The following is a 20518-nucleotide window of genomic DNA, read 5'->3' on the forward strand; positions in this document are numbered from 1 at the left end:
TTCCCCTAATGAAGGGGGGCAGGAGAGAGCAGAAAAGTCCATCAGCTCCCCCATTAAAATCCTATCATTTCTACCATCCTTGTTTTAAACCAGCCTCCACCCCCCACAAGTCTCTGTAAAGCTCCAGAGCATTTAAAACCAAAATGTCAAATCACCACACTGCTGGGGTGTTCTGTGCCATCCCAGTCCCTCATGACCAGGGGGTTCTTCACATCCATCAGGAAAACTTAAGAAAAGAACCCGCCGAGGAACATATGATTTTCAGTAAAACTCTCAAATGTATGATTTCAATCCTAAATCCTACGAAGACTGTTCTTGAGCTTACTAATTTACACCAAAAGAAAAACAAGCCCCAGGGTTGTCACATTCGAAGTCACATGTCAAACCCAGGAAAGCCTGGTGATCCCATTAGTGACGCAGCCTGGACACAGTCTTCAGCCTCAGGTTCTTATACGCTGCTTCTCAGCAAGGCCCATGGATTGGGAATTCCAGAACCGAAAGGTACAGATTCCAGCTATTCTGTTTGCCTAAAACTTCCTCAAATGTTCCACTAGAAAAGGCACTCGTTATCTTTTTTTTAAAAAGGGAGTTTTGTCCTGGCTGATCTTTCTCAGTGGTTAGAGCGAAAGACCAAGCACTCCTGGGTCAAGGGCGAATACCTGTGTTGCAGGTTCAATCCCTGGCCCGGATCAGGGCCCTGTGCATGAGGCAACCAATCAATGTGTCCCTCTCCCATCGAATTTTTTCTCTCTCTCTTTTTTCCCTTCCTTCCTTTCCTCCCTTCCACTGTCTCTAAAAAAAAAAAAACAACCACAACAATGGATTTTTTAAATCCTTGGGTGAGGATATAAAAAAAAAAGGAGATGGGGAGATTTGGGACAGTCCCTAAACTTGAGACAAAGGCAATTATAAAGTGATTACCTCTTAAATTAACCATGAAAATTACAAAGTAATTTTGTCCTTTCTAGGTCAAAAGACATCTGCCTTCAACAGCATACATTGCAAATTGGTGTTGGGGCACACTGAGAGCAGTCACGTTTCGGGGGACATGGGTTGAAGAAGGTAGAAAGGACTTCATAAATTCCCAAAGACGGATGAAGTGCTGCCTGTAATCCTCATTCGCAGAGTTTAGCTCTTACTGAAGGAAAAGCTCGAGCTCAATGAAGACAGCACAAGGCAGTACTTAGGATTCCTGGGTAAGCCACGCTATGTTTAGCAACTATGTGATACACCTTACCCTCTGGGTGCCTGATCATGTCCTGAGGAAAACAATTATCTAAGCAGATACTTTTGTTGGTGAAGATTACGGTTTCTCAGAAAAACCAACCCTCACCCTGTGCACAAGTAAGACAAATATCAAGTGTCTAAATCAGCCCCTAGTTCCTGTTCGGAGAGTCAGCATAAGCATGTCCTCTTCAGAACAATTCCCAGACCCCCACCGCACCCCGAGGAAGTAAGAACAAACTTATCAAAACGTCTTTATTTTAAAATAACGAACTTATCGTCATCGCTCCGATTGGAAACTGTCACCAAATCTCCATTTCACAGGCGAGGATGAACTCACGAGGGAGCGATGTGCAGGAAATTTTACGCTAGTCTTGTTTTTCCTCTCTGTTGTCAAGTTAGCAGGCAATTCAAGGCCACGTTTTAACTTAACCTTTAAACATCTGACTCAGAACACACACACATTGCTCTCATCAAATGATTCTTGAACTTTCATTTCAATTAAAAAAAATCAACCTTCCCCTTTGGCTTGGTATTCAATACAGTCCCCACGGCCAGCCTGACTCTGGTGAGCCCTGTGGAAGTCTCCCAGGGCCCGGGTGGGCAAACGGGGCTGCCACAATGGCCCCTGCACTCCATCTCTCCACCAAGCCCCCCCCCCCCCCCCCAGGTCTACCCAAGTCACCCTCAGGATGCCCCGTGTTTCCAACGCCGGCCCGATTCCAGGGCTCAGCGAACAGTTCTTATTTTGAGCCATTCCCTGCACAAATGTCAGGCCTCCACCCCGGGCGGGTGCAGACAGTCCCAACATAACAAAGGCGACTCTGAGCAGGTCACTGAGGACACGCTCTTGACTGCCTCCGTGAAAAGGAAGTGATTCTGAATAGAAGCAGGTTTTAAATATAGAACGCTTCATCGCTGCCATTTTTCTAGGACAAAAAGACCAAAATAATATGACATCTGTTTTTCCCATCCTGAACGTTTTACCGGGGAGGCAACAGCCAATGGGGTTGCTTAGTCTCCAACGTTTCTATTTCTCTGGAGGAAGAAGCAAATGAAAATATCCTGCACGTGTAATTCAAGCCTTACAACGTTGTTGGTTGGAGGTGAACTAAATGTGAACTAAATGCTAAAGAAATTTTAGGTGCGGTTCAAAACTTCTCTCTTTCCGATATAAACGTAGGAGGGGAAGCTGAACCATCCAAACAGATACAAACTTCGGGGAGTGACAGAGCAAGAAGTGCATCCTTAGCCTTGCAGAGAAGGATCAGGGGCTACCGACACAATTACAACCAAGTGCTCCATTAGAAAGAATAGCAGGTCTGTTAGCATCCCACCTTCCCATCATGGTTTGAACTCTCCTTTGAAGCTGAAATGGAACATCTTTACTTCCTTCCTTACTGTACCTGCTTTGCCTCCTCCAACTATACAGGATGCAGCAGGCACACATGACAGCTTCAATCAGTCACCTGCATATTAGATCTATGTGCCGGGGCCCAGGACACTCAGAAATAACCAGACCTTTGCCCTTCATTCATAACAACAATCCTCTGACATCACTACCACCCGCCCCCGCCTCCCCCCAAAGCCCTCAGCATCACCGATGACCAAGATTCTCCAGAAACCGCGAGGACCCAGAGAGCCCTGTGAGATGACCACCCTGGGAAGAGGCCACCACAACCACAGAGGGAGGGAGAGGAGAAGAACCGTGGGAAGGTGCATGGATTCCTAAAATAACGTGACCATCGCTTAACGATGCTTGCTGCTTCAGAGCCAGGGTGACAGAGGGCAGCTGGGTTTGTCTCTCGGCGACCACATCCTAGAACTGGAGGAGCCGCACAGGAAGGAGGAAAGGAGGCCGTGGGACCCGCTCTCCGTGGGAAAGGACAAACTCCAAAGATGACTAGTGAGGGGTTCCACACGTCCGTCCATCCGTCCATGGGAGGCTGTCCACCAGAGTGCGGCGAAATGGGAAGCAGAGCCAGTGTGGTGAGATTCCCTGGTCAGCTCAGTGTGTGCCATGCGAAGGGTCTCCTTTACCGGGGGATTAAAACCAGCTGGGGTTTCGTTTGTTTGTTGTTGTTGTTCTTTGCTTGTACGTCATGCTTTGAAATTATATTGTTACTAGATGATAGTAAGTTCACTGTTTTATCTCGTGTCATTAGTAGATAAAAAAATCTTTTTTTAAATTGCCCAAATTACGATCATATCTTAGTTTTTGAATGGTGGCAGGGGGGGTCAGTCGTCTTACTCGATGAAATCCAAAATATCGGACACCCACTAAGGCAATCTCATTAATGCAGGAGTGTGGTGGGAGGGGCAGGGGGAGGGAGAGGATGGGGAGAAGGTGATTGCAAGTTTCCAAAATTATTCAGCTCTTTCCAAAATTATTGCAGTCCTATTCTCAAAGTTTCCCAGAGAAAAGCATTCTAGGTACTTCAACCCTTTCCAAAAGGGATTTTTTCAATAAATTTTCATTAAAGGAATCTCTAGCATTAGAAACTTCTGGTGGAATTCTGCGCCCTGGAACGGAATGTAAATTCTGCAGAAAATATGGCAAGATGTTTTGGGCTGGCTAGGTAATCAGCGCCAGCCCTGCCGGGCCCCTCCCCGGTGCAGTGTCTGCCTGGGGCAGAGAGTCTGAGGCCAGTGAACCACACTGCCCCAGCTCCAGCCCCAGCTCCAGCCCACTCTGCCATTCTCCAGGGCTGCATCCCTGTCAAGCCACTCAGCCGCCCTACAGCTGTTTGCTCATCTGCAGCAAAATCGCATTTTAGTTGTTCAGTTTTCTTACTTAGATAATTGTGGTTTTATAATCAAATACAATGCTCTAACAGTAGAGGGCCTAAGGAATAAAGAATGGCAGGATTTGAAAAGTAATGAAGAGAAAAAAATGTAATGAAGAATGTTAAACAGGCCTCCTTTCTTTTTCTGTATGTATTACTGTAATTTTTGTCTGGTTTTACTTACTTGTTTACTTGTTTAAATTTATCACTCCCCTTCTATCCCCTCTATGCTATCTATGCCTCTTATTACTTTTTTTAATTTATTGATTAAGGTATCACATATTTGTCCTCATCCACCCCATTCCCATCCCAAACCCCTCCCCACGCATGCCCCCACCCCCCTGTTGTCCGCGACCACTGGTTAGGCTCATATGCATGCATACAAGTCCTTTGGTTGATCTCTCTCCCTTATCTTCACCCTCCCCTACCTTCCCTCTGAGGTCCTATCAGGCCTCTAATTTTTTTTTTTTTAAATATGTTTTATTGATTTTGTACAGAGAGGACGGGAGAGAGATAGAAAGCTAGAAACATCGATGAGAGAGTCATCAATCAGCCACCTCTTGCACACCCCCTACTGGGGATATGCCCGAAACCAAGGTACATGCCCCTGACCGGAATCGAACCCAGGTCCCTTCAGTCCCCAAGCCGAAGCTCTATCCATTGAGCCAAACCGGTCTCGGCTCAGGCCTCTAATTTTTAATGAAGACTTCTACTTAGTCCCACATTTCAATCCGTTCAGCTGTCTTCCCCTCCCTGCACTTCCATGTCACAGCTAAAGCCAACACATTAACTACTTGCTCTGGGCCAGGGGTCCTCAAACTTTTTAAAGTGGGGGCCAGATCACGGTCCCTCAGAGAGCTGGAGGGCCGGACTATATGAACTACTAATTCCTACTGTAACACCTCGGCTGCGCTCACTGCCCAAAAAAACCTGGCAGGCCGGATCAGACTCCTCTGCGGGCCGCATGTGGCCCGCGGGCCGTAGTTTGAAGACCCCTGCTCTGGGCAGAGCCCTGGGCTAAGAGGCCCCCTGGAGACACGGGATTGATACCACACAATCCTGGTCCTCAGAGAAACCAGGGAAGATAAAACACCCTCACAAAAGGCTACAAGCAAGATAGAAATTCCATTATAAGTCTCGGGGATCAGAAGACAAAAGGCTTCTTATTCCTAAGTTTAACAGGTGCTCTCGACCACTCTGCCACCGCTACCAGTCAATATCGGAATTTCTAAATCACATCCCATGTATTCTTCTCCCCTCAGACTACAAATTAAGCAAATTGATTAAACCAGAAATCACAAATACCTATACCCTCACACCTTCATCTGACAAACCGTTCTTCAGTATCTACTCCCAATAAGGAAATGTGTTTAGATCCTATAGGTGGCACCAAGTTCTTTTAGAGAAATATCATTTCCAATGTGTATTTCTACCAAGTTATTTAACTTATGATAGCTCAATAATAAAATACACATTTGAAGTACGGTCTTCAAATGTACTTCTGATAAGAAGTACAAGTAAACCTGTGTGCCTCTAGGGTGAAAACCCACTTAGGAGAACCCCCGGCTGTACTGAGCCTGTGTGGGACCAGGCCTTCCACGGCCCTGCACCTGGTCTGCTGTCAAAGACAGAAGTTGCCCCGGCCTGCGTGGCTCAGTGACTGACCACTGACCCATAAACCAGGTCACATGACTAGGCGGGCAGGCTCGATTCCCAATAGGGGACATGCAGAAGGCAGCCAATCAATGATTCTCTTAACACTGATGTTTCTCTCTCCCTCTCCCTTCCTCTCTGAAATATATATATGTAAAAAGCTAAAAGTCAACTCTGCAATGAACTTGGGGGCGGGGAGGATAGACAAAGAAAAAAAGGGAAGGCTGAGGACATAATCTCTTCCTCTCTATTCACAGTTCATTCACTGTTATTGTCAGTAATGTTCTCCCTGCTAAATGTAACACATAAGCTGTTTGCTCTAAGACTATCTGTAAGCACATTCTTTTGAATGTTATCCTTAGTGGTAATTCTGGGAGATTCAGCTTTTGAAAACATCCAGCACTCACCCAGAACTAAGCCTAATGAAGGAGTTGGTTATCTAAGTTCAATTGGGCTCAAAAATAACAGACAATTACAGGAAGAAAAGAGGTAACTTCCTTGTGGTATTCATAACAACACCAAGATACAGTCTTAAAAATATTTTCGGTGACAGCATCGGAGTTTTTATAGAAAACTGTATTACTTGGAAACATGACAAATTTTAAGGATAACACTTAGCTCGATATCTAAGCCTTGCCTTGTTTTAAACTTGATTTCGTTATAGCTGGTCTTCATTTTAGTAGGAAAATGTTAGTAAATAAAAATGAAACAACAGATAATTATGGAACTAAACCTACATGACACTCTTTTTCCTGCGTGTTATTTAAACCCTCGAATATATGGCAGACAAATACTACCGTTACACTTCTTATCTTCTGGAACCAAAGCATTGCTTTATGCATGAAAGTCAACATCAGGTGCCATTAAAATGGTCCCACAGGCAACCTCTGCAAACCCTTGCGTCAGTCACCCAATACCCAGGGTATTGCCCAAAGAAACCAATTAACCTGCGACGAGAAGATTAAGTGCAAAAACAGACCAGTAAACTCCTCTTGGCAACCTCTCACCAAACACACACACACACCGACTCTGCCTTTAATAGCAATACCCTAAGCAAAAACTAAGTTCTTACAAATAAAAAAAAGCACAGGAAAAAAAAAAAAATAGGAGTGAGAACTTCTTTTTTTTTACCTTATCTTTTTGCACGCCTTTTCCGAAATCAGTCTCAAGCCTACAGAAATACATGAGCTAATAACACACACCCAGATTTTTAAACTACTAACACTGTGTTCTCTGTATCCTTTTCAATTCTCTTCTTAGAAATGGACAAGTCTCCCGCCTTGGAAAATCTTTACTTGGCCCTTCCTAAACTGCCGTGTTTCTTGGCCAAGGTTCTGGAATGAGAGGTTCGCCCTTTCTGTCCATTTCCCCGACCATCCAGTTACTGTACAGCCTTTTGGAATCTGATCTCTGCCCGGATGCACTGGCATACAAAGCAGACAAAAACCCCTACTCTCGCAGATATTGCAGTCCGGTGGGTATTACATCTAGAGAGGCAGAAAGATTGAATACGTATTTTTAGTACATGTGCTGCTGAAGCGAGCACTGAATACGTATTTTTAAAAGTTTGTCAATAATAAGCAGGAAGAAGGTATAATAACAAGAAGGGAATGGGAGTATGAAATGTCCAGAAAGGTGGCCAGCGCCGATCGCTCCCTCCCCCCAGGTCCTCAGGCCTCTTCCAGGGCTCAGCGGGAGGTACCAGCTAGCTCTCCAAGAGTAGCCCAGGGCTGCCTTGGGCCTCACTCTTCCTCATAAGCATCCTTTCCCTTAGAAATCACATCTACTCTCGGCCCATCTTTACCCGTGACTCCCAGGCCCTGACGTGTCTTCCAAATTCCCACAATTACCAGCATTGCTAAGGGGAACTAACATTCACGCTAAATTTCCAACCAAAAAAAACACTAGTTCTACCTCCAGGCTCCTTTCTGCGGTCAGTGGTGCTAAGGCCCCAGCGATTCCAGTGAGAGCCCAGCAGTTATCTTCAACTTGCTCTGATAGCAGCTCGTTTCCTCTTTTTACATGTGTTTAATCTCATTTTTAAATCCTGTTGAGTATCCTGTCATTTTTTTTTTTTCATTCCATTTTCAATGGCATGAACAGTTTTGGGGTCTTCTCCCATTTTATCACACCTAACATAAACAAAAGGAATCCCCAAGTGTTTAGGCTGTCCCCCTCCGTAGTGGAAAACTCCCATCCATCACCCAGTTTCCACTGCTGCAGCCTGAGGTCCCCAGCCAGCCTGCTCTGGGGGTTCCTGGGCTCCAGGCTCCACCCAAGAGGCCTCTCTGCCTCCCAGCACCTCCATCCTCACTCGCACAGCTCCATCTGATGGGCAGCTCCACTGCCATCCTCTGGAAGCCCTCAGACCACAGACACCCCCCCACCACCACCACCAGCTCGCCCCTCCTCTGGCCTCCGAGGCATTTATTAATGCATCTTTCATAAGGAACTTATTACACATTCGTTTTTACTGTTGGTATTCTTTAATATGTATGTGAAATATCTGTGGGAACAAGTCAATAAAGGCAATGCTCAATAAAGACCAGATGCTCCCAGAGAGGGACCGTATTTGTACTGACTTTAGAATAACAGTTGCATCGGAAAGAATTAAAACTGGAGACCACATGGCCCCGTGTTTAAATGTTCTGTTCGAGGCAACATTACTTTTAAACAAGACTCCTTTATAATAGGTTATCATTTAATTAATATCCAAATACCTTGAGAGCCAATAACAGTTCAACAAAACAGCTGGAAATCAAATATCAGATATAATTACACACAGCTGGCTTTATTCAACCGATGTCATATTAAATAAACTTATTCCACAGACTGTTTCCCCCCTCTCAACTCCCCAAGGAAAAAAAAAAATTCCTTCAAGAAACATAAAAGGCTCTTTGTGTTGGATCTTTTTTTAAGTTTGCAGAATATACTCCGATATTAAGAGATTTTCAGCAGGAGTACATCATACCAAAGATTTTCAGAGGAATATATTGTGTTTTCTTGTGCCATAATGTGTGTTTTTGTAATATTTCACAGCCTTGGAGCTTTGTTTTAAGACAAACACAAAAACAGCAAACTGGACCAAGTCACAAAATAAAAAGAACACCTGTATTTTTATGATCTTGTATTCAGTTCATTGTTTTGATATTAGATTATATTTATTATTTTTGTAAATATAATTCTATTATATTTTTGTAATATAAATTATCAAACAAAAATATCTATTCTTTCAAGACATTATTTAAACCATTTTACTGTATTGCATGTTATATGAAGGAGAACTTATTTTTATAATTTTATTTCAGAGAGAGAGGGAGTGAGAGAGAAAGGGAGTGATAGAAACAATGGTTTGTTGCTCCACTTATTTATGCATTCATTGGTTGCTTCTTATATGCTCATGATCAAACCACCAACCTTGGGGTATACCTGGCCAGGGTTGAAAGGGTAACTTATTTGTAAACAATAACAACTATCTATTGTATTATATGCCAGGCACTGTACTGGATGCTCTACATCTATTATCTTTAATTTCCACAGCAATCCCATATGTAATACTTTATCTACTAATAAAAGAGTAACATGCTAATTGGCCATACCTTCACAACACCCACCAGCCAATTAGGAGTGGGTATGCAAATTAACCCAACAAAGATGGTGGGTTAATTTGCATACGCAGGTGCCAAGTGGCCGGGAGTGGGGTGGGACACTTGTGTCATCATGGTGACGACACAGGTGTTCCATTGTTCCAGGCCTCTGGGCTGGGAAGGAGGGAAAACGCTCCGGACAGAGCGAAGGCAGTGCTGGCAGCCAGAGAAAGGAAGACCCATTTTTGCACAAATCTTCGTGCATTGGGCCTCTAGTATCTAATAATTATCAAAAGGAGAAAAATCACAGATAGTTTTTAAATTGCTCCTTTGACCCAAAAACAGACCAAATCAGAATTCATAATGAGCAAGATTACATATATGCTACAGTAGATCAGATAGGTATTCTCCTTTCCCCTCCCAGTCTCCCTCACCCTTTTCCTCCACTTTAACCAAGAAAAAGTCACTGGTGCTGTACATGCTATACTTGTCTAATCATCAAACTTAAGACTAAAGTCATACTTCATAAAAACTTACAACTATCTTGCAATTGTTTCATCTATGATAATCTTTCAACAATCACCTTTCCAGAAAGCTACAATTAAGTCCAATCGTAACATTTCAATCAAAAACTCATTTGTAATGTATAGGAGACTGGATGCCTTGATACAAACCAACATAAAGTTACTTAACCTGAAAATCAATTCTATTTGAAAAATGGTGAGAAAACCAATGCTCAACCCATATGGGTTGTTGTGAGGAGTACATGAGACAATGCCAGCAAAACCCACAGGTGCCGCATTGCTAGTGGGGAGACATCACGTGCAGATGTGGGTCAGTTTACAGAGGGCCTATAGTCCGGGTTCATAAATGTGCATAACAAACTGAACATTAAGTATGAAGACTTGAGCATGCTTCCCTGGAGGTGGAAAGTTATTTTCTTACAATTATGACAGTTATCACAGATGAATTTTTTCAATATATATAGGCTCCCAGATTTTTAATAAACACTGAAAAATTTGTTAGAGACAGCATTTAAATGAGCAAAATGGAGGGTCTTACATTCTGAGTGTCTTCTCCCCAGAAATTTATAATGCATGCTTTAAAAAGATTATACAAACTTAGGACATATCTGTGAGATAATCTAAATTGCCCATAGCTCTCAAAGTAAGATCTTAACTGCTTCTATTAAGCAACCATTAGATTCTGGAAAGGTGTCACCATTCTTAATTTATTCATCAAACCTGAACACACACCAGGGATGAAGGTTAATGTGTATGAAGACAAGTGATTATTTATGGCTAGAATTAACCAGCTTTCCCAATTGTCATCACAATCTGAATTGTTTCTTTAATGCAATGAACATTATTCTTTACAGAAAGAAAAACTACAGGGGAACTACAAGTTATGAATGATGCTAATTTCTCAAAACATAATTTAATTGTTTTAAAAGAAAACTATCTCCAAATACAGTTCAGATCTCTTCTAACCACCTGCTTTCTGAACCCAATACAACAGAAGAAATTCATTTTAAAATTGTTTTAAACCTGGCTGGTGTGGCTCAGTGGTAGAGCAACGACCCTCACACTAAAGAGTCTTCAAGTTCGATTCCCGATTCCCAGTTAAGGGCGTGTACCTGAAGTGCACTTCATTTCCCACCCCTGATAAGGGGGAGGCAACAATTGATGTTTCTGTCTCACATCAGTGCTTCTCTCTCTCTCTCTCTCTCTACCTCTCTCTCTTTCTCTCCCCACCTCCCTCTCTCCCTTCCACTCTCTCTAAAAATCAATGGAAAAAATATCCTCAGGTGAGGACTAACAACAAAAACTCTATTTTACTAACAGAATTTTTAAAATTCATACTGAGTAATCAATTTATAAAAACGAATTAACACATCTATCGCAAAATATTTAGAATGCTACATAGCAATCCACTTTCTTATGATTATATCTTAGATTTTTAAAACTATGTATATTAAAGAATGTCCTCATTCAAATTCCTATCCTCTTCTTTCCTCTTCTCGTGTTTTATTCCCCTCAACGCAATCACGTAACTTTGATCAAAAGCTATTATGCATTCAAAACCTAGAGCATTAAAGAACTTTAATTTCTAATTGGTTCCAAATATGTAATCACAAGGAATATGCAAAAGATGAAAAATGTAGCATAAAACAAGTGATAGAAGAAATTGTTATAGCATTTTTACCTTTGAAAGCTCAATATGGATAAGTAAACTCTATGTGAATAAAAATTACCTTGCATTCAAAAAGCATCGCTGTGAAAGAGGGCGGGGAAATGAGGATTTACTAGATTACTTGCATAGAGAGTGCATTACAAATTCACTAAAATCAAGACCACTTCCTTCTGGAGTCATTACTTTAAAGCACAAAAGTACCAGATGTTCACCCATACAGCTTGTTACATATAGAAAAAAATAAATTACATTATCATGTTAAGGATATACATCTGACTCAAGTCTAAGCTCTTTGAGCTGTAATGTAATCCACTTTGAAGTAGACTTTCTTTGCATGTGTGCTATTGAAACTGAAATGAATGAAACAAACACTTCCAAGCCCATAGTCCCAAAACTACCAAGAATATTCTTGTGTTATGCGTGGGGCTTTAAAATCAGAGAGAGATTTTGAGGCTTAGTTATACCATTTACTAGGTATGAGACCTTGGGCAAATTTCCTTACCTTTCCTCTTCTGTAAAATGAGGATAAACATATGTTCTTCATTGGGTTTGAGAGAGGATTGAACTTGCTGAATATTAGTTATTGTTAACATTTTCTTTTTTCTTTTTTTTTTCTATAGGAGAACAACTATCAGTTATTGACAGGGAAGAAGTATCAATAGGTAAGAGATCTATTTCATAAAATAAATAACATTTTTTAAAATGTGTCCATTTATAGTATATCTAACATAACAAAAGACTTTTTCAAAGCCTTTGCACAGCTAGAATAGGAATGGAATGTTGAACAAAGATAGTTTCTTGGTGAAAAAAACATCCTGTTAAACTAAAAAGAGTAAGTATCCAATTAATATGAAGCCAATGCCACATATCATACTGAGGTATGAGAGTTCAAATGAATACTCCTTCCTCTTGGATTACTAAAAGCCTGGTTAGAGGGAGATCAATAATACCTATGTCATAATTGTCTCGCATTTTCCCACAGGAGCATTCACATGATGATGGGAGAACAATACAGCAGTATGCCTTCTTCCTAAGAAAAAGGATGCAGCCGCTTCCACCTATGAATAGGATGCTGTCACACAAATTGAGAAGCTATTGTTCACACCGTCAATTAAAATTACTTCCACACTGCTGATGAAGAGTTCAAGTTGTAAAATTTTTATATTATGCTAATTTTCTTAAAAGGAGCAAAACTGTTTGAATCATAAGTACATAACAAAAGAGCAAAACAAATCACAGAAAGCAATGAATGAGTTGATAAATGGGTGGATCCACCAAGGCCTAGTCAATGCATATATCCTTTTACATAACAGACCGTTGATTTATTTATTTATTTTTTAATCCTCACCCAAAGATAGGTTTACTGATCTTAGAAAGGGAGGAAGGGAGGATCTGTTGACTCCCATTCACGCTCCAACCACCAATCAAACCCAAAACCTAAGTATATGTCCTGACTGGGAACCAAACCCACCACCTTTTGATGTATGGGACAATGCCCCAACCAACTGAGCCAGGGCAGGAAGTTGAAATTTAGAAGACAAGAACATGCAATGCCTCAAATTTAGTTTGCCATAATATATTCAGATCATTTCTCAGTGGTCAAATTCGATTCTGAACTATTTTTTATTTTTATTTTTTATTTTTATTTTTTAAAATATGTGTGTGTGTGTATTTTTATTTACAGAGAGGGAGAGAGAGAGTTAGAAACATCAATGAGGGGGAAACATCAATCAGCTGCCTCCGGCACACCCCCTGCTGGGGATGTGCCCACCACCAAGGTACATGCTCTTGACCAGAATCGAACCTGGCTGACACTCTATCCACTGAGCCAAACCGGTTTCAACCTATTTTTTAAATTGACTTCTTGGACAAGACCCCTTAATGCTCAGTTTTCTTAAAAATACCCATAGCTTGACCCCAGCATGAGAAATAGAATCAAAGAAAAGGAAATACTAATTTTGTCTACACAGACTCAGGCAATACATTTTTCTGAGAATAATAATAATAATGCCCTGGCATTTTTGCCACAGTAGGAATTTGAATTTACACATTCTTGCTTGTAAAATGGAAGGAGGATGCAAGAGATAAATCGGGGAATGATTCAGAAAGCCAAAGGTTGAAGGAGATACTGCAAATAGTCACTGCAAATGACAGAGGTGGGCCAGGATAATAATTAAGAGGAAGTATTTTGGCAGCAGAACCTAGTTGTCCATTCTGACTTTGCTATTTATTGCTGTGAGACGTGGGACAGTTAACATTTCCAAGTTTAACTAAGGATAATGCTACACTTTACAGTGCTGCTAGCAAGATCAAACTATATAAAGCTTGTACACACTAGCTATTATAGAGCTATTGCTATTGTTTCCCATTTAAGGGGGTAGGGGTGGGGGTGGGGGAGAATTAGACTCCATAATGCCAAGTAAGACTGAGACTTGAGTGAGGGATTGCAGAAAGGTGGCCGATGACAATTTCTGCTTTCTTCAGGTTCCCAGGTCCAATATAGAAAGTGCTGCTAGTAAAATGTCATCCTTTTTGATAAGATTGAATAGTACAAAATGAGCAAAAGACTCAGTTATGTGTGGTTTTCAAGATACTTTGGACGCTCTCCTGAATGACTAGTAAGCTCTACTTTCTTTTCTTTTTCGCCAACCATGAAGAATTGCTATTGGAAATTACTTTCTTCTTCCTCCCAACAAAGAAGAGAGCATATGATAACATGTTCAACAAGACATTGTAAAAAACAGGTGTCTAGCCGAAACCGGTTTGGCTCAGTGGTAGAGCGTCGGTCTGCAGACTGAAAGTTCCCGGGTTCGATTCCGATCAGGGGCATGTACGTTGGTTGCGGGCACATCCCCCGGTAGGGGGTGTGCAAGAGGCAGCTGGTTGATGTTTCTCTCTCATCGATGTTTCTAGCTCTCTCTCTCTCTCTCCCTTCCTCTCTGTAAAAAATCAATAAAATATATTTAAAACAAACAAACAAACAAAAAAAAAAAACAGGTGTCTAATACCTAAAAGCAGAGATATTTAGGTAAAAACCTGTTGAATGATTTCTGATCATCTTTTAAGTATCCTATATAATAAAGAGGTAATATGCAAATTGACTGTCACACCCTCACGCAAGATCCCAACCCCATGTGGTCACAAGATGGCTGCCACAAGATGGCTGGCAGGGGAAGGCAGTTGTGGGCTATTAGGCCAGTAGGGGATGGCAGTTAGGGGTGACCAGGCATGCAGGGGAGGGCAGTTGGGGGCAACCAGACCTGCAGGGAAGTGAAATTGGGGCAATCAGGTTGGCAAGAGAGGGCAGTTGGGGGCAACCAGGCCAGCAGGGAGGGCAGTTGGGGGCGACAGGGCCTGTAGGGGAGGGCAGTTAGGGGCAACCGGGCTGGCAGGGGAGAGCAGCTGGTGGCAACCTGGCTGGCAGGGAAGGGCAGTTGGGGGCAACTGGGCCAGCAGGGGAGGGTAGTTGGGGGGCAATCGGGCCAGCAGGGGAGCAGTTAGGGGATGATCAGGCTGGCAGGCAGAAGCAGTTAGAGGCAATCAGGCAGACAGGCAGGCAGGCAAGCAAGCAGTTGGGAGCCAGCAGTCCTGGATTGTGAGAGGGATGTCCCATATTGGAGAGGGTGCAGGCTGGGCTGAGGGACACTCCCCTCCAATACACGAATTTCATGCACCGTGCCTCTAGTCTTCATTAAAGATAGTGGAGGTACCGCCCCCACGGAAGACTGGAGAGTCAAGAAAGAGAACCAAAAGAGAGTTACATACCTTCCTTTGCTTTTTGTTCAAATATAGTTTATTTTTTTATCTATATTTACACCTAAGTAATAATGTTTTCCCAGATAAGAAAAGCAATAAAAGATCACTGAACTGCAATTCCTAGAACTGATTGTTGGGTTGGGAGAATGGGGAGAGAAGCAAAAGTGCAATGCAGCCCTAGCAGGTATGGTTCAGTGGATAGAGCATCAGCCTGTGGACTGAAGGGTCTCATGTTTTATTCCGGTTAAGGGCACATACCCAGGTTTGCAGGCTCTATCCCCAGTGGGGGGCATGCAGGAAGCAGCCGGTCAATGATTCTCTCTCATCACTAATGTTTCTATTTCTCTCTCCCTCTCCCTTCATCTCTGAAATCAATATATATATATATATATATATATATATATATATATATATATATATATATGTGTGTGTGTGTGTGTGTGTGTGTGTGTGTGTGTGTGTGTGTGTATGTTTTAAAAGTGCAATGCAGATACTCCTAAGAACAAAATTTATTAAAACCTTCCAGTTCCTACTTGCCTCCTTTAAAAAGAACATATTGTCAATTTTCAGTATTAACTCTGAAATGCTGGGTAAACAAATTGAGAGATCAACTAATTGGGGAAAATCATCATTTTGAATGGTGCAGCCACAGGGACTACTTGCTAATATTACCACAGACATTTCAGTATGCTTTGCTGGCGCTGCCACCTACCTCATTTCATACCCCAAACTCCAGTTCATTTTAATGGACAAGGAAAGCCACTGTAATACAGATATTAACATTGTCATCTCTTACTAAGTTTTCCCATCATCCTAAAGAGCATACTTAGTGAAGAATTGCTTTCCCCCAACAGGTTATAGATACCAAGAGCAACAAAACTTGTAGTCTTGTAAAACCTGTTCTTCTTTAAAAAAAAAAAAAAAAAAAAAAAAAAAAAAAAAAAAAAAGCCACTTCTTCATCTTGGATAACAGGTAGAGGCAAGTTAAGTCAAAGACATGACGTTGAAGCCTTAGAAGGCACTCTAAAGGGTCACAGGCTTATAATTCCCAAACTGGAAAGTAAAGAATACAATAAGCACATCACCCAGCAATACATTTAGAAGTAATGGCAATAACGAATGAATACAATAAACACATAAATTAGGAGTACCAGTAATAATGAATGAAAACATTAAGTCTCCTACCTCTCCCACAAGCTTTGTAATAACCCTGTTGATTTTTTTTTTTTTTTTCTTTTACTGCCACTAATCTGGTCCACCCTCTCGGCCAGCATTTTTATTGCTATCACATCACAGTTTCATTAAGGGTCACTCCACTACAACCATCTGAGTGAAAGGGATCCTTGCAACAGAGGGCAAAGCCACAGTCCCAACCGCATGGTTAATGGAGTCTGCGTGTTTACTGGCTTTTATAGATGGTGAAGTTCCTTGTGAAGGTACAATAGGGCATTATCTTTTCCTCACCTTGAATGGACAATGCAAGAATCTTGACCAGCCAAATAATGTGAACAGCCACTCAATCAAGCGACATGACAAGTGGAGAAGTGGTTCTAACTTAAGTGAGCATCAGGATCGCAGGGTGAGCTTTCTAAATAATACATATTCCTAAGCCCCTCTCTAGCTGTATTAAATCATTAACTCTGGAGACCTATGAATCTATCTATACTAATAAAAGAGCAAGATGCCAACTGACCACACTTCCATGACGCCCCCCAGCCAATAAGGAGTGAGTATGCAAATTAACCCCCAAAAAAGATGATGGGTTAATTTGCATACACAGGCACAGAGCAAAGACTGAAGACTGAAGAGGCTTGGCTTCTCCACTGCAGCTGGAGTGTCCCGCGGCCAGAGCGAAGGCCTGGGTCCTGGGTGCTGGTGCTGGAGGAAAACCGGTGCCGGCAGCCAGGGGAAGAAAGGCCTATTGTATGAATCTTCGTGCAACGAGCCTCTCGTGTGTATTATCAGCAGAATCTGTGCCTCCCAAGCCCCTAAGTAATTAATATAATCAGATGAGTTTGAGAAACATAGGAAAATAAGGGAACATTTGAAGGGATTATTGGCTTCCTGTCAATCTGCAAAAGCACTTAATTACCACTGTGCTTCCTCTTCTATGGTGTTAGATGGCATAGTGATACTAGAATTTTGATATTCCAGACAGGGTATGAAAATCATTGTTTTTATTTACAGCAAATTAGCTTTATAGCTATCATATAGTAACATAACTAACCAAAAATGCCATAAACCAGTTAAACTGAAAATGTTAACAGAAGACATCTTAATGATTGAATGATTGATTATAGCAAGCTCCTACTTAAATTTCCGTAATAAATGTATATTCCGTAATAAATGTATTTGTTAGTCCTTTTAGGAAAACAGATACTTAAGCAGTGGTGGCCAAATTTAAGAGATTTAAAAACTTGTTTTAAAGTTGTCTAAGTCTTGCCGAAACCGGTTTGGCTCAGTGGTAGAGCGTCGGTCTGCGGACTGAAAGGTCCCAGGTTCGATTCCCGTCAGGGGCATGTACGTTGGTTGCGGGCACATCCCCGGTAGGGGGTGTGCAAGAGGCAGCTGGTTGATGTTTCTCTCTCATCAACGTTTCTAGCTCTCTATCTCCCTCCCTTCCTCTCTGTAAAAAATCAATAAAATGTATATTAAAAAAATAATAACAATATAAAGTTGTCTAAGTCTCATTTATAAAAAGGGGATAATAATAATTTCATAGTCATACCATTATAATTAAATAAGAAATACTTGTACCATAAATTTTTAAACATGAATGTATTTGAGCACTACCTTATATTAGATACTATTCTAAACTATTCTAACTATTGTTGTGGGAGTTTTTGTCTTTTAAAAATGTATCTTTACTATTGAAAGTATTTCAGATGTCCCCTTTTTCTCCTCCCATTGACCCCCTTCACCCCACTTCTGCACCCCCTCCCAACTATTGTTTTTAACCCACCAATAATTTCTATCAATTTGAATTATTTTTGTTTAAAATTTCTTTTTCCCAACTCTTTCCAAGATTCTAACCTGAAATGTAGCCATTATCTACATTCGATTTTTATCAGTAGTGTCAAACTCATAAAAGCCACCTGTTTGAAAGAGATCATTTTCAATCCTCAGAAAAGTCTTATGAATCAGATTATTCAGCACTCTCTGTTTTATAGATGAGAAAGTTCAGTCAGACTATAACTTGCCCAAATTCACACAGCATGTAAAAGCAAGTGATAACCTCGCCTTCTTATCCTACTAGGATAAACTAAGTATCTCCAGAACAAAACACCCAGAATAAATTTTAGTCCTTTCCTCCAAAGCTCTGCTAATTGAGGATCCTGGCTGGTAAAAACAGGTCTTATGTTTTCAGTCAGGTGCACACATTCTCCTTCCCCAGAACATTAAAATGAATTGTCTCTTTAAATCATTTATCTGTCCCATCTGGTTGGTCAAGGATATCCTGGTGCCTTTCTGCCTGAGTTATCTATACTTTATTATTAATAATTAATTTATATTTACAATAAATACAATAAACATTTCAGCTGGACTTAGTACTCCACTAACTTTATCCATAGAGAGCAGTGATAACCGAAATAAACAAGCCTACAATTATTTTGCCTACTTTCGCATTTATATTACGTTAGAAGACAACAATTTGTAAAGGTGGTTTTTATGAGTTTGACATTATTGTTATTTTAATTCTCACCTGAGGATATGTTTATTGATTTTAGAGAGGGAGAGAGGGGCAGAGGAGGAGAAAATAACATTAATCAGTTGGCTCCTGTATGCACCCCAAACAGGGGATCAAACCCACAATCTAGTTATGTACCCTGACCAGGAATCAAACCCGAAACCTTTCTGGTGCAGGGGGATGACACTCCAACCAACTGAGCCACCCAGCCAGGACTGAGTTTCACATTATTGAATTCAATAATTGAATTTGAATGATGACTTCATTTTAGGTTAGAATTATGAGAAGAGATGAGTAGAACTGGAAAGGAGACATCATAAACCAAAAACTAATTCAACTTGATGAAATAAATGTTTGACTGCCTGATAAATCTAAATTTTTTAATTAAACTTCTTGAAGTAATAGGTAACAGTGGTTAATAACATTATACAAATTTCATCTCTATATTATAATTTGGCAACTGTTGAGCGCTCCCAACCCAAAGTCTAGTTTCCTTCCATTACCATATATTTGACCCCCTTTATCCAATTTATCTAATTCCCTTCCTCTCTGATAACCACAGTTCTATTGTCTGTACCTATGGTTTTGCTTTGTTAGTTCATTTGTTATTTTTGTTTTCTATTCCCCATTTAAGTGAAATGATATGGTTTTGTCCTTTCCCTTCTGACGTCTTTCACTTCGCATAATACTCTTAAGATCCATCCAATGTGTTGCAAAGGGCGATGAATCTTTATATGTTCATCAAAGACACTTTTCCCAAGAGTTTCAGAGCAAGTATATAAAAGGTGACCATTTTCAAAGTAATTATCTACTGTACGTTGTTTTTCAGATCAATCATGTTGCTCTCTTAAAAATGAGTTCACCTTGCCGGAACCGGTTTGGCTCAATGGATAGAGCGTCAGCTTGGGGACTGAAGGGTCCCGGGTTCGATTCCGGTCAAGGGCATATCCCCAGTAGGGGGTGTGCAAGAGGCAGCTGATCGATGACTCTCTCTCATCGATGTTTCTAACTCTCTATCTCTCCCTTCCTCTCTGTACAAAATCAATAAAATATATATTTTTTTAAAATTAAAAAAAAATGAGTTCACCTTGAAGCCTAAGGAAGTACTTACTAATTAAATGGCACAGATCTGCCAAGAGACAGGGAATGTTGTGTTATTCCTTGAGAAGGAATCAAAAGACACACACCTCAGAATTGTCCCATCTTTCGCAACATCACCCACATTAATTCCAGGAGTTCCTCCTGTTCTAAATAGAGTCAATTCAGAGAGGAAACAATGAAAAATATGCCCAGTAATAGCCCTACTAGAGAAACAGATAACATCACATACGTTTCATTACATGGAAACTCTTCTCACAAAGACGCCCATTATCTCCTTCTCAAACAGAATTATATTATTGAACATTTCCACCTTTGTTCAAGGCCACAGGGAAGAAGAAATGCCTAAACAGAAATTCGATTTTCTAATCCGCTTAGATCTTATCAAAACACAGAAGAGGAAATTAAAAAAAAATGTGTCAGAGCCTATTAAAATTAAAATTGCTCAGCTGGAATTCCATATTGGCTTTAAGTGCTAAGTTTTTCAACTTTTTTCCCCACCCATCTACACTTTTGGAAAACTTTTAAATCTC

At 41.0% G+C, this 20518-nt stretch overlaps 1 protein-coding gene and 1 long non-coding RNA gene across 7 annotated transcripts in view; one reads left to right on the plus strand and one right to left on the minus strand.

The window, feature by feature from the left end:
- RAPGEF2 (Rap guanine nucleotide exchange factor 2) overlaps positions 1-20518 on the minus strand; it is a 229467-nt gene that overhangs the window by 165751 nt on the left and 43198 nt on the right. The gene's annotated exons all lie outside the window — the stretch shown is intronic.
- Positions 2669-13107, plus strand: LOC311622797. Its single transcript, XR_014795025.1, has 3 exons — positions 2669-3213; positions 12064-12105; positions 12426-13107. It is a non-coding gene; the product is annotated as an uncharacterized lncRNA (long non-coding RNA).

The sequence above is a fragment of the Pipistrellus hanaki genome, assembly GCF_964339955.1.
Source record: "Pipistrellus hanaki genome assembly, chromosome: 5".
Classification (NCBI taxonomy): domain Eukaryota; kingdom Metazoa; phylum Chordata; class Mammalia; order Chiroptera; family Vespertilionidae; genus Pipistrellus; species Pipistrellus hanaki.